Here is a 14,940-nt window from a genome sequence, read left to right as displayed (position 1 = left end):
GAGCCCAGATTCTCTGGGAGCTCATGGCTGCACGGACACAACAGGAAAGGTCTTGTGGAGAGACCAGCTGTTTGGTAACATTGTGCGTGAGGCAAACAGCTGAGCCTGCCCAAGGTGAGCAGCACTGCAGGGACTGGAAGCTGAACAAGTGGGATGAGATCCACTCAGGAGCAAAGACTGCAAGATCCAACAACCCTTCTGAATTGCTGTACATCAATTCATGTTTCCCACATAACAGTGACTACACCTCAAACATACTTCATTTGCTTGGTGACGCTTTGGAATATCATGAGGACAAGAATGGTACATTATAAATGCAAAATCTCTCTTTCTTTCCAACTTAAATATTCCAGTAACTTAATACTGCTCAGTTTCGGTATGCAATTAACACTTGTTGCTCATCATGAAAACACATCTCCTGTGCCCCACACTCCTGTCAAACCGCAGAATCCTATTAGTATTTAATAAATACTCTCCAATTCATTGGTAAAGATCAGAGAACAGCCTATGGAAATGACAATGAGCTACTGAGAAAGGTACCAAATCGCTCATGTTGTGATGATAAGATTAAGAAGGTAGCAAAACTTAGACTGAGATCAAGCTAGCCAGAATTATAAAAACATACAGAGTTTCTATAGATTTTTAAAGGAAGAAGAGTTAACAAAGTAAGCATCGGTCCTACACGTGAATGGCTGAATTGATAAATCTTCACTATAAAGGATTAAACCAAATAGCTTTAAATCAGGAAATGGAAGGGAGAAAGGAAGTCAGGAAAATTACCAGGGAAGCAGCACTAAGTAATTATTGGAGCTAGTGGATGACAATTCCCGGATCCTGGTGGACTTCAACTCAGGGTCTTACAAGACATGGTAACTGACATAGTTCTTATGCTGGTTTTAATTTTGCGAATATCCCTCAATTCAGGGAAGGTTTCTTTGGATTGGAACATAGCAAATGTGTTCAAAAAGTGAGAAAGGGCAGAAAAAGCAGAAAACTACAGGCCAGTTAGTTTCTGTCATAGGGAAGATGCCAGAAGTTGTTATTAAAAGTATTCAAAAAAGGCACTTCAAGGAATCTAGGCAGAGTCAACATGATTTGGTGAAAGAAAATATCATGTTTAAACAATGTATTGAACTTCTTCGAGGAAGCAAAATATGCTTTGGATGAATGGAAACTGTGGATGTATTGTACTTGGATTTCCAGAAAACATTTGATAAAATGCTATGTCAAAGATTATTGCGGAAAATAAAAGCTCATGGTGCTGGGAGTAACATATTGGCATGGTAGAAGATTAGCTGGCTAACAGAAAGCAGAGAATAGGAATAAATGGGTCTTTTTTTGATTTGACAAGGTATAATGATAGGCACAAGTTGGGGTAGCAATTTACAATTTATATAAAACCCTGGACGAGGGGAGTGAAGGTACAGCCACTAAAATTTGCTGATGACACAAAGTTAGACAGAAACGTAAGCTGTGAAGAGAATATAATGAGGCTACAAATTGACAAATTTGTAGCGGACAAAATTTTGGAAAATGAAGAACAATGTTGGCAAATGTGAAAGTCTCCACTTTGGCAGGATGGAGGAAAAATTGCAGTATCTAAGCACTGAGGGATTGCAGAGCTGTGAGATGCAGAGGAAGTTCGGTGTCCTACTGCATAAACCACAAAAGGTCCAGCATGTAACTTAAAAAGCTAAAAGAATGTTGTTGTTTATTCAAAAGGGGTTTGAATACAAAAGTAGGGAGGTTATGCATCAGTTATACAAGACAGTAATAGACCACAACTGGGTTCCTTACTTAATGATGGACATAAATGGTCTCATAGGAGTTGAGGATTATCAAATCAGCCACGATTTCATTGAATGGTGGATGAGATTCAATGGGCAGAATAGCCTATTTCTACTCCCACATGTTATCGTAAACGCATTGGAAACAGTTTAGAGGTCCACAATGGATGGACACTGGGTTTAGTAGAGTAACAGATGACTTGTTGGTAGGTAGGGAAAAGGAAATTTTCTTCTGTGGGAGAATCTAGAGCTAGGACTACAGTTTCAAAGTAAGATGCTGCTCACTGAAACAGAAATAAGTTTTGCCTTAGAATCACAGAATTCTCATAGAACAGGCCATTCAGCCCAACAAGTCCATATCAAACCTCCGAAGGGTATCCCACCCAGTCCCATTCCCCTACCCTATTACTCTACATTTCCCATACCTAATGCACCCAACTTACACATCCCTGAACACTATGGACAATTTAGCATGGCCAATTCACCTAACCTGCACATCTCTGGACTGTGGGAGGAAACCGGAGCACCCGGACAAAATCCACACAGACACGGGGAGAACATGTAAACTCCACACAGACCGTTGCCCAAGGCTGGAATCGAACCGGGTCCTTGTCACTGTGAGGCAGCAGTGCTAACCACTCAGCAACCGTGCCACCCTAGGTTATGTTTTCTCATAAAATTCATGAGACCTTAAAAATGTTCAAAGTCTTCATTACCTTTTGAGGTGATTTACAAGACTGAGGTGAATAGATTCTTAATAAGCAAGAGGTTGAAGGGTTGTGAAGCGTAGACAGAAAAGCCAAGATGAGGTCACAATCAGATCAATAATATTATTGAATGGTAGAACAGGCTTGAGGAGCTGAGTGGCAGACTTCTATTCCTAACCCATAAGTTTCTACATGTTAGATGTAGCTGACATTGGATCGACATTGGGACACTTGCTTTTTCTGGTGTACATTGATGATCTTGACCTGAGTGTGCAGGGGACAAGAGTTCAAAGCTGACACAAAACTTGGAAGAATTGTAAACTGTGAATTTACAATTGTAAATTGTAAAGTGTGGAAGTTTAACAGGATATTGACAAGTTGGTGGAGTTGGGGGGATAGGTGACAGATGAAGTTCAAAACAAAGAAATGTGAGATGATGCACTTTGGTCAGCAGAAAATGTAAAGTCAGTACAAATGAGGGTACAGTTCTAAAGGAGGCATAGGAACCTGCATGTTGGCACTGCTGCCTCATAGCTCCATGGACCCATGATCAATAGTGGGCGGCACGGTGGCACAGTGGTTAGCACTGTTGCCTCACAGCGCCAGAGACCCGGGTTCAATTCCCACCTCAGGCGACTGACTGTGTGGAGTTTGCACATATCTCCCCGTGTCTGCGTGGGTTTCCTCCGGGTGCTCCAGTTTCCTCCCACAGTACAAAGATGTGCAGGTCAGGTGAATTGGCAATGCTAAATTGCCCGTAGTGTTAGGTATAGGGGTAAATGTAGGGGTATGGATGGGTTGCGCTTCGGCAGATCGGTGTGGACTTGTTGGGCCGAAGGGCCTGTTTCCGCACTGTAATGTAATCTAATTCCAGCCTTAGGTGACTGTCTGGGTGGAGTTTCCACATTCTCCCCGTGTCTGCATGGGTTTCCTACGGGTGCTCCAGTTTCCTCCCACAGTCCAAAGATGTGCAGGTTAGGTGGATTGGCCATGCTAAATTGTCCATAGTGTTCAGGGATGTCCAGGTGAGGTGGATTAGCAGCGTTTTGGAGATAGGGTGGGGTGTGATTGGGTGGGATACTCTTCAGAGGGTTGGTGCAGACTGATGGGCAGTGCAGTGATTTTATGCATCTATACGTGCAAAGATCACTGAAGGTGACAGACAGGTGGAGAGCACAGTTAATGAAGTATACAATGTCCTCAGCTTTATTAATCGGGGCATAAAGTACAGTGGCAAGGAGATGATGGTAAACTTGTTATGACACGTCTGAAGCAAGTGGGACTTGAACCCAGACTGACTCAAGAGGTAGGAACTCTACCATTGTGCCACATGAACCCCTTCAGAATTAAAGGTTGGCGTAAGACTGGTCTTGCATAATGTGTCAGAATATGTATGAACAAGTTGATTAAGTGCTGTTTATTCTGTCATGAGGTGTGGGCATCGCTGGCTAGGCCAGTCTTTATTGCCCATCCCAAATTGCCCCTGAACGAAGAGGCTCACAGGCACATTTCAATGGACAATTAAGAGTGAACTACATTGTTGTGGATCTAGAATTAAATGTAATCAAGATTGCCACAGGATCAGTGCTAGGGCCTGATTAATGAATTAATTTATATGAATGACTTGGACAAAGGGGACCAAAGGTATGATTGCTAAGTTTATAAACATACAAAAAAGGAACAAGGAATTAGAGTAGGCCACTCGGCCCTTCAAGTCTGCCCTGCCAACCAATAAGATCACGGTTGATCTGATTTTAACCTCAACTCTACGTTCCTACACATCACCGATAATCTTTCATCCCCTTGGTCATCAAGAATCTATCTAATCTCGTCTTAAAAATATTTTCAAGATTCTGCACAATTGCCTTTTGAGGAAGGGAGTCCCAAAGACTAACAATCCTCTGAGAAAAAAAAATTCCTCATCTCTCTCTTAAATGGGCTTTGATAGTGATGATATAAAGATATGTGAAAATGTAAGCTGTGAAGAGAACATAAGGCCAGTATAAATTGACATAAGTAGTTTAAGTGAGTGGACAAAATTCTGGCAAATGAAGTATAATGTGAGAAAATATAAGAGTCTCCATTTTGGCAGAAAGTACTATATTATTTAACTAGTGAGAGATTGTAGACGTCTAAAATGTAGAGGGACCTGGAGGGTCAGAGAAAGTTTACTCAACTAATACTTGAAATGGGAAGGTCGCCTTATGTAAAAGGGCTGGACAGACTGGACTTGGATCTGCTGGCATTTAGGAAAGTGAAGTGACTTTATTGGACCTTAGAAGATTCTGAGGGGTCTTGGCAGAGTTGATGTGAAGAAGATGATTCATCTTATGGGAGAATTTGGAACTAGAGGTCACTGTTCAAAAATAAATGGTCACCATTTAGGATGAAAATTCTGTGATTTTTTTTCCACCACTGGGAGCCGTGAGCCTTTGGGAATCTCTTCATGGAAAGATGTAGAAGCAGAGACTTTCAAGATTTTTAAGGCAAAGGTGGACAGATTCTTCCTAAGCAAGGGGTAAGAGGTAATCAAGGATAGACAGGACATAATTTGTGTATTTGATAGAATTGCAGGAATAGGCTGGACAGGCTGAATGGCTTCCTCCAAGTTTCAGGCCATACAAACCCAGTCTGGATCTGGTAGCTCTCAACCTTTCATAAATAATAAACTGAGACCTGGGGGGAAGCCCAGCATCATTTATTTTCGTATACACACATTCTCCAACGACCATACAGAACAGTACAGTCTTGCAGAGCGGAAAGACTTTATTGAGATTTAGGTGCTATGTGTGCAGACATTGCTAAATCATGACTAAATCACTCTTTCTGCTGCAGCAAATGGAAAATTCAGGGAATGCCAATCATATCCTGCGCAGAGCATTTCATTACATACAGACTCTAAACTTCATCAAACTCACCCACAAACCTCGTCTTCTCCCCCACCCCCATCCTATCCCAACTACTGCCCCTGGGCAGCAGACACAAGCTGGCAAGCAAAGAGTTAACCTCACTGCCCCTTGCAACTTGGAGACCAAGAGAGTCTTTGTTTCCACCAGTGACTCACTCCCAGTATGTTACTTGCTGCCAGTTTTAAACCGGAAGCTCAAAGCAATTAAGCCATTGCTGTTTCTAGACAGGCAAGGAGTACTGCAGAAAGCAGTCTCCCCTCACACTGTATCCACCCCTCATCCCACAGACATCCCAGCCTGCAATTCCCCTCACCCTGAATCACCTTCAACCCTGCACCACATCAACTCCACACACCCAGTAAACCCTGAAGCCACCCCTCATCCCACATTGATCCCAGCCCACACATCCACCAGCTCCGCACCACCTCCACCTCCACCTCACATCACCCCTTCAAACCTGCACAGCCCCTCAAACCCACTAACAGCCCCAACATATATATATACACACACACACACACACTCTGGGAACCCCTTGCCCCCCCCACACACACACACATCCTGAACCCCACACCCCCCAAACACTCACCCCCAAACACTGCCACACACACACCCACCCCCAAACCCGCCCACCACACACCCACCCCCAACCCCAAGCCCCCCACTCTCACACCCCCAACCCCAAGCCCCCCACTCTCACACCCCCAAATCACCACACACTCACCCTCCAAATCACCACACACTCCCAAACACACACCCCCACACCCTCACGCACATGCCCCCTCAACCACACACACATCCCTCAAACACCCACATACCCCTTCCCACACACACACCCTCAACCCCACCCACACACACGTCCAACATCCACGTACCCCTTCAACCCCCTCCCACACCCACCCCCTCAACCCCACACACACACGTCCCCTCTCAAAAACCCACATACCCCTTCAACCCACACACACACAGCTCTGAAACCCCTCACACAACCCTCAACCCCACAAACACTTTAAACCTCCCCCCCCCCTCACAATATTCATCATTTCCCTGCATTCACACACTGCCCGTGTCTGACTCATGCCCCAGACACTCCTCACACTGTCACTGGGACTCCCCTTTACATTTGTAACTCGGCTCAGTTGGGGAAAGTAAAACTGTCGCTGTTCCGTCTCACTCACTATCTCTACTTCTCCAGGCCCAGGCGAAACTTTGAGAGAGAGTGAGCCACTCGCCCAGACAGTCAGCCTGCTCACCGCTGTAACTTTATTCAGGCCATCCGGCCCCTTGCTCCCCATTGTAACAGGCTTGACCGGGGTAACAGTCAGTGCTCACATACCCGACACTTGCAGCCCTTTGCTATTATCTGTGGATCCGTTGCCCCCTTCGATACGATCACCGATGCAAACTGCTCCTTTTTTCCATGCTCACACGGGTCTGAAATGTTCCGCTGCTGTAACTGGATCCTGCTGAGCAGGAAGCTGGATCAGTCAGACAAGAGCTCCGGATTACTTCCTTTCCGCATTATTCCCCAGGCTCTTTGCAGTCTGTGTAAACAAGTCTTTCCCCTTCTCCTCCTCTCTGCCCTGTGTCCACACTCAGCACTCCCACCTCCACTTGACGTCAGTACTTTTACCACTCAAGCCTAACATCACAAGGGAGGAGTTAAATGAGTTAAATGCCAGCCTGATGTTCCTCTCTCACTACAGATTGACACAAGGGCCAGACAGTATAACGTGCTCTGTCTACACTCCAACCCCCCTGTGTGAATACACACAGATTGGGAAGAGACTCCTGGTGCCTCTCAGCGGGCAGACGGCCTTCGCTGAATTCTACCAGGTTTCCTTTAACCCCTTGGGCACCTGGACCAGCCAACAATATCAGCTAAAACAGTCTCCAGGCGCACCCAGAATATGCATGGGTTCCCAATGTAGCAACACCTCAGTTTTAGATTTATAATTGTCAAAAACCTTCCCATAACCTCAGTCCTCTGTGTCTCTGTGACTTTCTCCATCCCTATAACCCTCTCGAACTCTTCACTGCTCCAATTCTGCTTCTTGGCCCCCTCCCCACTCCCCTCCTTTGGTCCCTCAATGGTGATTATGCCTTCAGACATCTCAGTCCTGGACACTCCGAGATTGTCTCCTTCAACCTCCCCATGTATTCACCCCTCCACACCTGGAAACCAGCTCTAGGTGTCTTCCTATATTTCTAGATATGGCTGAGTATCAATTTTATCTGATAGTGTTACTGTCCAGTGACACCTTCATGGTTTAGGGTCAGGGTTAAAATCACACTGGAGGTCTAGGGATAGCTCTGTTGGAGAGGAGATGGTAAGTACTCCTTCATTATGAATGGCATGTGCTGGCAGAAACTTTAAGGCTTTTTTCTCATTCACAGGATGAGGGATCACTAGCTTAGCCAGCACTTATCATCCATTTCAAACTGCCTTCAGGGCAAGTTAAAAGTCAACCACATTACTGTAGGTCTGGAGTCACATGTAGGCCAGATCAGATAAGGATGGCAGATTTCCCTTCCCAAAAGGACATTAGTGAACCAGATGGGGTTTTTTCCAAACAATAAGCAATGGTTTCATGATCATCATTTGAATCTTAATCCAAGATCTTTTTATTGAATTGAAATTGCTGTGGTGGGAGTTGAACCAGGGTCTGTGGATTAATACTGAAAGTGTGTTGCTGGAAAAGTGCAGCAGGTCAGGCAGCATCCAAGGAGCAGGAGAATCGACATTTCGGGCATGAGCCCTTCTTCAGGAATGAGCCCTTCCTGAAGAAGGGCTCATGCCCGAAACGTCAATTCTCCTGCTCCTTGGATGCTGCCTGACCTGCTGCGCTTTTCCACCAACACATTTTCAGCTCTGATCTCCAGCATCTGCAGTCCTCACTTTCTCCTCTGTGGATTAATAGTCTAGTGATAATACACCAAGCCTATTGCTCCCCAGTTATTGCTTTGAACCTATTCTGACAGACCTCCCATCAACTTTGCTTGTCAATCATTTATATGCTGTGATGCTGAATTTCCACCTTGTGCTATTACTTCTACCATTGCCCTCAATCAGTCAGTGTTAAAACACAAAGAATGTTAGGTGCATTCTAGGACTGATGTAGATGGGGTCACTTGAAAGCAAAATACTGTGAATACTGGAAATCTGAAAAAAACAGAACGTGGGGAAGTTCAGCAGGTCTGGCAACATCTGTGCAGAGAGAAACAGAGTTAACATTTCGAGCCTGTTATGACCTTTTTTTCAGAAGGACCATACTCCTGTTATGGGGATCTTCTGGTTTATCATCCTGATATTTTCTAGCTGATGAGGCTAGTCAAATGTAGAAATAAATTATTCAGTATCATGATCTAAGGTGGATCCTCTGGTATGAGTCCAAACATCAGTTCTGTGTTAGTTTCTTATTTCTTTCATCACATCCATTTTTCATTCTTTCCTTGTGCACTTGTTACAGCTCTGATCCCTCAACAGGGCTTTCCTGTCTGTCCCCACATATTCCAAAAAGTATATGTTTAAAAATTCACAAATGGTTAATAAATTGATATTTTAGCCTCTGTTGTACGATCTATAGGAATGTTCCTGTGAACTATGTTACTGTCTACAACTGATATTGTGAACCATGGAAAATATTATGATCAAAACAGATTTATCACATTTTACATCAGACATTATTTTCAAACAAAAGAAGGGAACTGTAGCTTGTTCAACTGAAGCCTCATTATGCATTTAAAGTTAGATGAAATGCTTTATTCCATCTTCTTTTCCTAATGAGGCTGTTTGTGGGAGGAAGAGTTTGTGGACCATAGCTTCAGGGATTTTAATCAGGGCAAATTATTTTCATCTGCGTTTTTCTCTCTCAGCGTTTGGTAAAAGCACTGATTTGAAGTGAACATTTGAGATGCTAAGTGAGCTGGGGTTTGGAGGATGCGGGGTGGTCTTAGAGTCTGGGTAGTGACCCTTGCCCATATCTCCTGCACCTGACTGTGAAAATATATTCAATGTAGAGACTTTCAGCAAGTACAAATCTGGGACCAACAACACAGCAGCAAAATATATTGGACGCACAAGACACTGCTCAACACATGTACAACTGGTGTCCAAATTGTCATCTTCCCCAATGTTGGAGGTGATGTGTGCAATGACAATAAAAGATTTCTTTTAAACCAACCTGTTATAACACACTTCTAGACCAGTGGGACATGAACATGAGCTTTCTGTTCCAGTGGTAGGGACACTATTACTGCATCACAAGGCACAACTGATGATACATGAGATTTTTCTCCTCTTGTAACCAGCCAAACACTATTCCTTCCAATCCACAATGAAATATTGGGGGAGTATGTGAAGCAGCTTGCTGTGCTTTAGAATTAGGGAGAAAGAAAGCAAATAATCCCATAAAATTTCACCATAGCAAGAAGACAAATTTTGTAAATAAAAAATTGGAAATGTTAATATGATTCCAAATGCACAGCAATGTGATGACCCTTAACTGACCTCTGAACTGGCCTAGAAAGCCAGTCAGTTCAAAGGAAAGGACAACAAATGCTGGCCTAGACACATAAAAGAACAAAAAAGAACTTATCGCTCCAGTATCCACTGGTTAGAGAAAGCCTCATTACATTGTTGGTCACCACTATGTGCCTCCAAGGCCACAGACCAGACCCCTTTGACTGTACATCATTTGAACCCATGGATGGTCACCTTATCCAATACTAGGAGATGTTCTGTAAAGCAGAAGCCTCTCCTGCACAGAACTGAATAAAAATCTGGGGAATAGGACTGAAAGGGAGGAGTGACTTGTCAGTCAGGGGACAGAAACCTCTCACATCAAGTCCATGTAGAAGCCACACAGGCTATAAAAAGCCAGGAAATCTGGAGGTGGATTGGTTTCAGAACCTCTTTGACGGGACCATTCATGCTAGATCCTCAATGGAATGACCTCTCCTGTACAGCTCTCAAACCTACCCTCCAGGCAGCACTCACTTCCAAAAGAATGTCTGGCACCATTTGCAATTGGATTCTGACACTGCATTTGGCTAAGGGCACTGAATGAAGCAGTTAGCTCAGTTTAATGCGTTCACTTCAGTCAGGTTGGGTAGGGAGGCAGTTAGAATAGCTGAAATAACTCTACAGAGGCCGGTACCCTACATTTACACGTGGAGAGTCCTTGACATTGGTCCGGCTTCCTCAGAGCTAGCTGTCAGTGAATGGAACCTCCCAGCAAGAAGCCCAGCAATCCCTTCTCTAGCTTCCCACAGAGTTCTCGGGTACATCTGATCAGGTCCTGGGGATTTCTCCACCTTTTCCCGTTTCAAGACATCCAGCACTTCCTCCTCTGTAATCTGGACATTTTCCTTACAGTCTAAATCTTCCATATCCTTTTCCACAATAAATACTGATGCAAAATATTCATTTAGTATCTCCCCCATTTTCTGAGGCTCCACACAAAGACCGCCTTGCTGATCTTTGAGGAGCCCTGTTCTCTCCCTAGTTACCCTTTTGTCCTTAATATATTTGTAAAAACCCTTTGGATTCTCCTGAATTCTATTTGCCAAATCTATATTATGTCCTCTTTTTGCCCTCCTCATTTCCCTATCAGCATTCAGCTTTCCCTATACCTACCAGCCTTTCCTTTCACCCTGACAGGAATATACTTTCTCTGGATTCTTGTTATCTAATTTCTGAAGGCTTCCCATTTTCCAGCCGTTCCCTTTACCTGCGAACATCTGCCTCCAATCAGCTTTCGAAAGTTCTCGCCCAATACCATCAAAATTGGCCTCTCTCCAATTTAGAACTTCAACTTTTAGATCTGGTCTATCCTTTTCCACCATTATTTTAAAGCGAATAGAATTATGGTCACTGGCCCCAAAGTGTTCCCCCACTAACACCTCAGTCACCTGCCCCGCCCTATTTCCCAAGAGTAGGTCAAGTTTTGCACCTTCTCTAGTAGGTACATCCACATACTGAATCAGAAAATTGTCTTGTACGCACTTAAGAAATTCCTCTCCATCTAAACCTTTCACACTTTGGCAGTCCCCTTTAAAATCCCCTACCATAACTACCGTATTATTCTTACAGATTGCTGAGATCTCCTTACAAGTTTGTTTCTCAATTTGAATCTGACTATTAGGGGGTCTATAATACCCCTAATACCATTAAGGTGATCATCCCTTTCTTATTTCTCAGTTCCACCCAAATAACTTCCCTGGATGTATTTCCGGGAATATCCTCCCTTAGCACAGCTGTAATGCTATCCCTTATCAAAAATGCCACTCCCCCTTCTCTCTTGCCTCCCTTTCTATCCTTCCTGTAGCATTTGTTTCCTGGAACATTAAGCTGCCAGTACTGTCCATCCCTGAGCCATGTTTCTGTAATTGCTATGATATCCCAGTCCCATGTTCCTAACCATGCCCTGAGTTCATCTGCCTTCCCTGTTAGGCCCCTTGCATTGAAATAAATGCAGTTTAATTTGTTATTCCTACCTTGTCCCTACCTGCCCTGACTGTTTGACTCACTTCTGTTCTCAACTGTACCAGTCTCAGATTGATCTCTTTCCTCACTATCTCCTGGGTCCCCTCCCCACCCCCACCACCGTACTAGTTTAAATCCTCCCGAGCAGTTCTAGCAAATTTCCCTGCCAGTAGATTAGTCCCCTTCCAATTTAGGTGCAATCCGTCCTTCTTGTACAGGTCACTTCTACCCCAAAAGAGATTCCAATGATCCAAAAATGTGAATCCTTCTCCCATACATCAGCCCATCAGCCATGCATTCATCTGCTCTATACACCAGCTCCACAGCCATGCACTCATCTGCTCTATCCTCCTATTCCTGCCCTCACTAGCTCGTAGCACTGGGAGTAATCCAGATATTACTACCCTTGAGGACTTCCTTTTTTAAATATCTGCCTAACTCTCTGAAATCTCCCTTTAGAATCTCAACCTTTTCCCTTCCTATATCGTTGGTTCCAATGTGGAAAATGACCTCTTGCTGACCCCTCTACCCCGTGAGAACATTCTGCACCCTCTCTGAGACATCCTTGATCTTGGCACCAGGGAAACAACACACCATTCTGCTTTTTCTTTGCTGGCCACAGAAACGTCTGTCTGTACCTCGGACTACAGAATCCCCGAACGCAATTGATCTCTTGGAACCTGATGTACCCCTTGTTGCATTAGAGCCAGTCTCAATACCAGAAACTTGGCTGTTCGTGCTACGTTCCCCTGAGAATCCATCACCCCCTACATTTTCCAAAATAGCATACCTGTTTCAAATGGGTATATCCACAAAAGACTCCTGCCCTAGGTGCCTACCTCTCTTACCCTTCCTGGAGTTAACCCATCTATGTGACTGTATCTGAGACTTTCCCCCCTTCCTATAACGGCCATCCATCACATACTGTTGCTGTTGCAAATTCTTCATTGCTTCTAACTGTCTCTCCAACTGATCCATTCGATCTATTCCTCTACAAAACACTGCACCAGGTTAAATTAATAGTTATGGCTTATATTTTAAGTTTAATCAAGAGACTTATCTCGAAAAACATATAATCAAGAAAGAACCCACTCTACTCACTACTGCAGCCTTTCTATTGGACACACTTAAAACAACGATTAACTTATCTGATTCTGTGTTGTGAACTTCGCCCAAGCAGGTTCCTCCAAGATTAGTTGTAAAATTCACTGTTTGTTAATTTTCCTACACACACTCCGATGTCCAGCGATACATGAATTCAAAAACAGCAAAGGCAGTAACTGTGCAGGTTCTCTCTCTCTCTCTCCTGCACTGTCTTCACCATGAGCTTCCTTTGTCTGTTCTTCTCCCTTTTAAAACTGCTGTTGTTTTGACTTTTTTTTCCCAAAGTTCCAAAACAATGCAACAGCATATAAAACAGTAATTGCTGCTCCTGGAATTCAAGGAAATCACCTCCAACACCTAAATACCTCAAAAAAAGGAGCAGCTGTTACAGCCAGAAAATTTTCCCGTCCACCACATCTACCTGAACTTCATGCATTACTGGACCTGACCTCACACTGATCATGTCTCTTACCCATGCAGGGCAATTCCCATGGTTCCCACACCAAACTTCATCCCCTGAAGTGAACAGTCTCTCTCGCTTAGTGGAATCTTGTATCCAGCATTGGCACTCCTAATGCCATTTCACCCTTCCGTGCCCCCGTCCCCAAAAAGTCCAGGGTAATCCGATTAAACCTGGTGCTGAGTCTTCTCCCCATTTACAACTCTGCTGGAGTTATCTCTGTAATTGCATGAGGTAACTGGGACAGTCTGGTATCGTGTGAAGCTGTAGGCTGTTTCTTTAAGCCTGCCTTCAAAGTTTGGACTGCTCTTTATGCCAGGCCATTGGATTAAGGGAAGTATGGAGCTATCGTTATATGATGAATACCATTCGAACTTAGGAAATACTCAAATTCCCTGATGGTAAACAATGGCCTGTTATCTGTGACCAACCCTTCCAGGAGTCTGTCTATTGCAAAAGATGTTAACAGTTTTTATATTGTCATCCCTGTGTTTAATGAATGAACTCTATGCACATTCAGCCACTTTGAGTGGATGTCCACAATGACTAAACTCATTGAGCCCATGAAAGGACTTGCATAGTTGATGTGTAACCAAGTCTAGGGTTTACCCGGCCATTCCCATGAATGTAGGGGAGCTGCTGGCAGTAATTGTTTGTCCTTGTTGGCATTTTGGCACTGCTCCACCAATGCAGCAATGATATGCATCAAATTCTGGCCAACAGACATAACTTCTCGCCAACATCTTCATTTTGAAAACTCCTGTATGACTCTGGATGAGTTCAGCCATTATCTGGCAGCAACCTTTGCTCGGGATAATCACTCTTACTCCCCATAATAATATGCCCTCTTCTACTGTGGTCCGGTCTTTATGCGACCAAAAGGTTTCAGTTCTGGTTGTGATAGCCCTTTGGTTTCCCTCAACACCATCAGCTATTTCAGTTTTGCCAAGAATTGGATCTTTCTGCATCCAAAGTCTGATATTGTCAGTTGTGGTGGAAGTGTGTCCAGAAAATGTAAAACCATTACGAATTCTTCCAGTGACAGTACTACCAGTAGTGTATCAGCTCGCAGGTGGTGGCTTAATGCAACCGCATTCACTACTTGATCTCCCGGGCAGTGCTCCAACATGTAATTATACACACTCAGTATTAGAATTCAACCTGAATCTCTAAGTAAACCTAGCAGGAGTTTGTGGTCCATTATTATTATAAGTGTAAATCTGTAAAGGTAAGGGTGAAACTTCCTGGTTTCAAATATGGCCGCCAAATCTTCCTCTCTATCTGGGCACGCTTATGCTCTGGATTAGCCAAGGATCTGGATACAGGTGTTTCTCTCTATTGGGCCTCCTATGAGTTAATACTACCCCGACGCAGTATGGGGAGGCATTGCATGTCAATACCAGGTCTTGCTTGGGGTCATAACGTGCCAACTTCTTAGAGGATGATAGCTGTTCCCTGAAAGCAATGGCTTGGCTTCACAATCACTTCA

At 44.0% G+C, this 14,940-nt stretch overlaps 1 protein-coding gene across 2 annotated transcripts in view; it reads right to left on the bottom strand.

Annotated features, from left to right (window-relative positions):
* Nucleotides 1-7,069, bottom strand: part of elk3 (ETS transcription factor ELK3) — a 101,122-nt gene extending 94,053 nt beyond the window's left edge. Inside the window, exon 1 of one of the 2 annotated variants that reach the window (XM_043713295.2) lies at nucleotides 6,737-7,069. The gene's annotated coding sequence lies outside the window, so the exon portion shown is untranslated. The remainder of the gene's footprint in view (nucleotides 1-6,736) is intronic. The other variant, XM_043713292.2, reaches the window with a different exon arrangement.
* Nucleotides 7,070-14,940: the final 7,871 nt, after the last annotated feature.

This window comes from Chiloscyllium plagiosum, unplaced genomic scaffold (genome assembly GCF_037043375.1).
Source record: "Chiloscyllium plagiosum isolate Xiang-an unplaced genomic scaffold, Cpla_swu_hap1 HiC_scaffold_23, whole genome shotgun sequence".
In the NCBI taxonomy this organism is placed as follows: domain Eukaryota; kingdom Metazoa; phylum Chordata; class Chondrichthyes; order Orectolobiformes; family Hemiscylliidae; genus Chiloscyllium; species Chiloscyllium plagiosum.
Note: the sequence above shows the minus strand (reverse complement) of the source record. Positions and strands in the feature narration are given on the sequence as shown.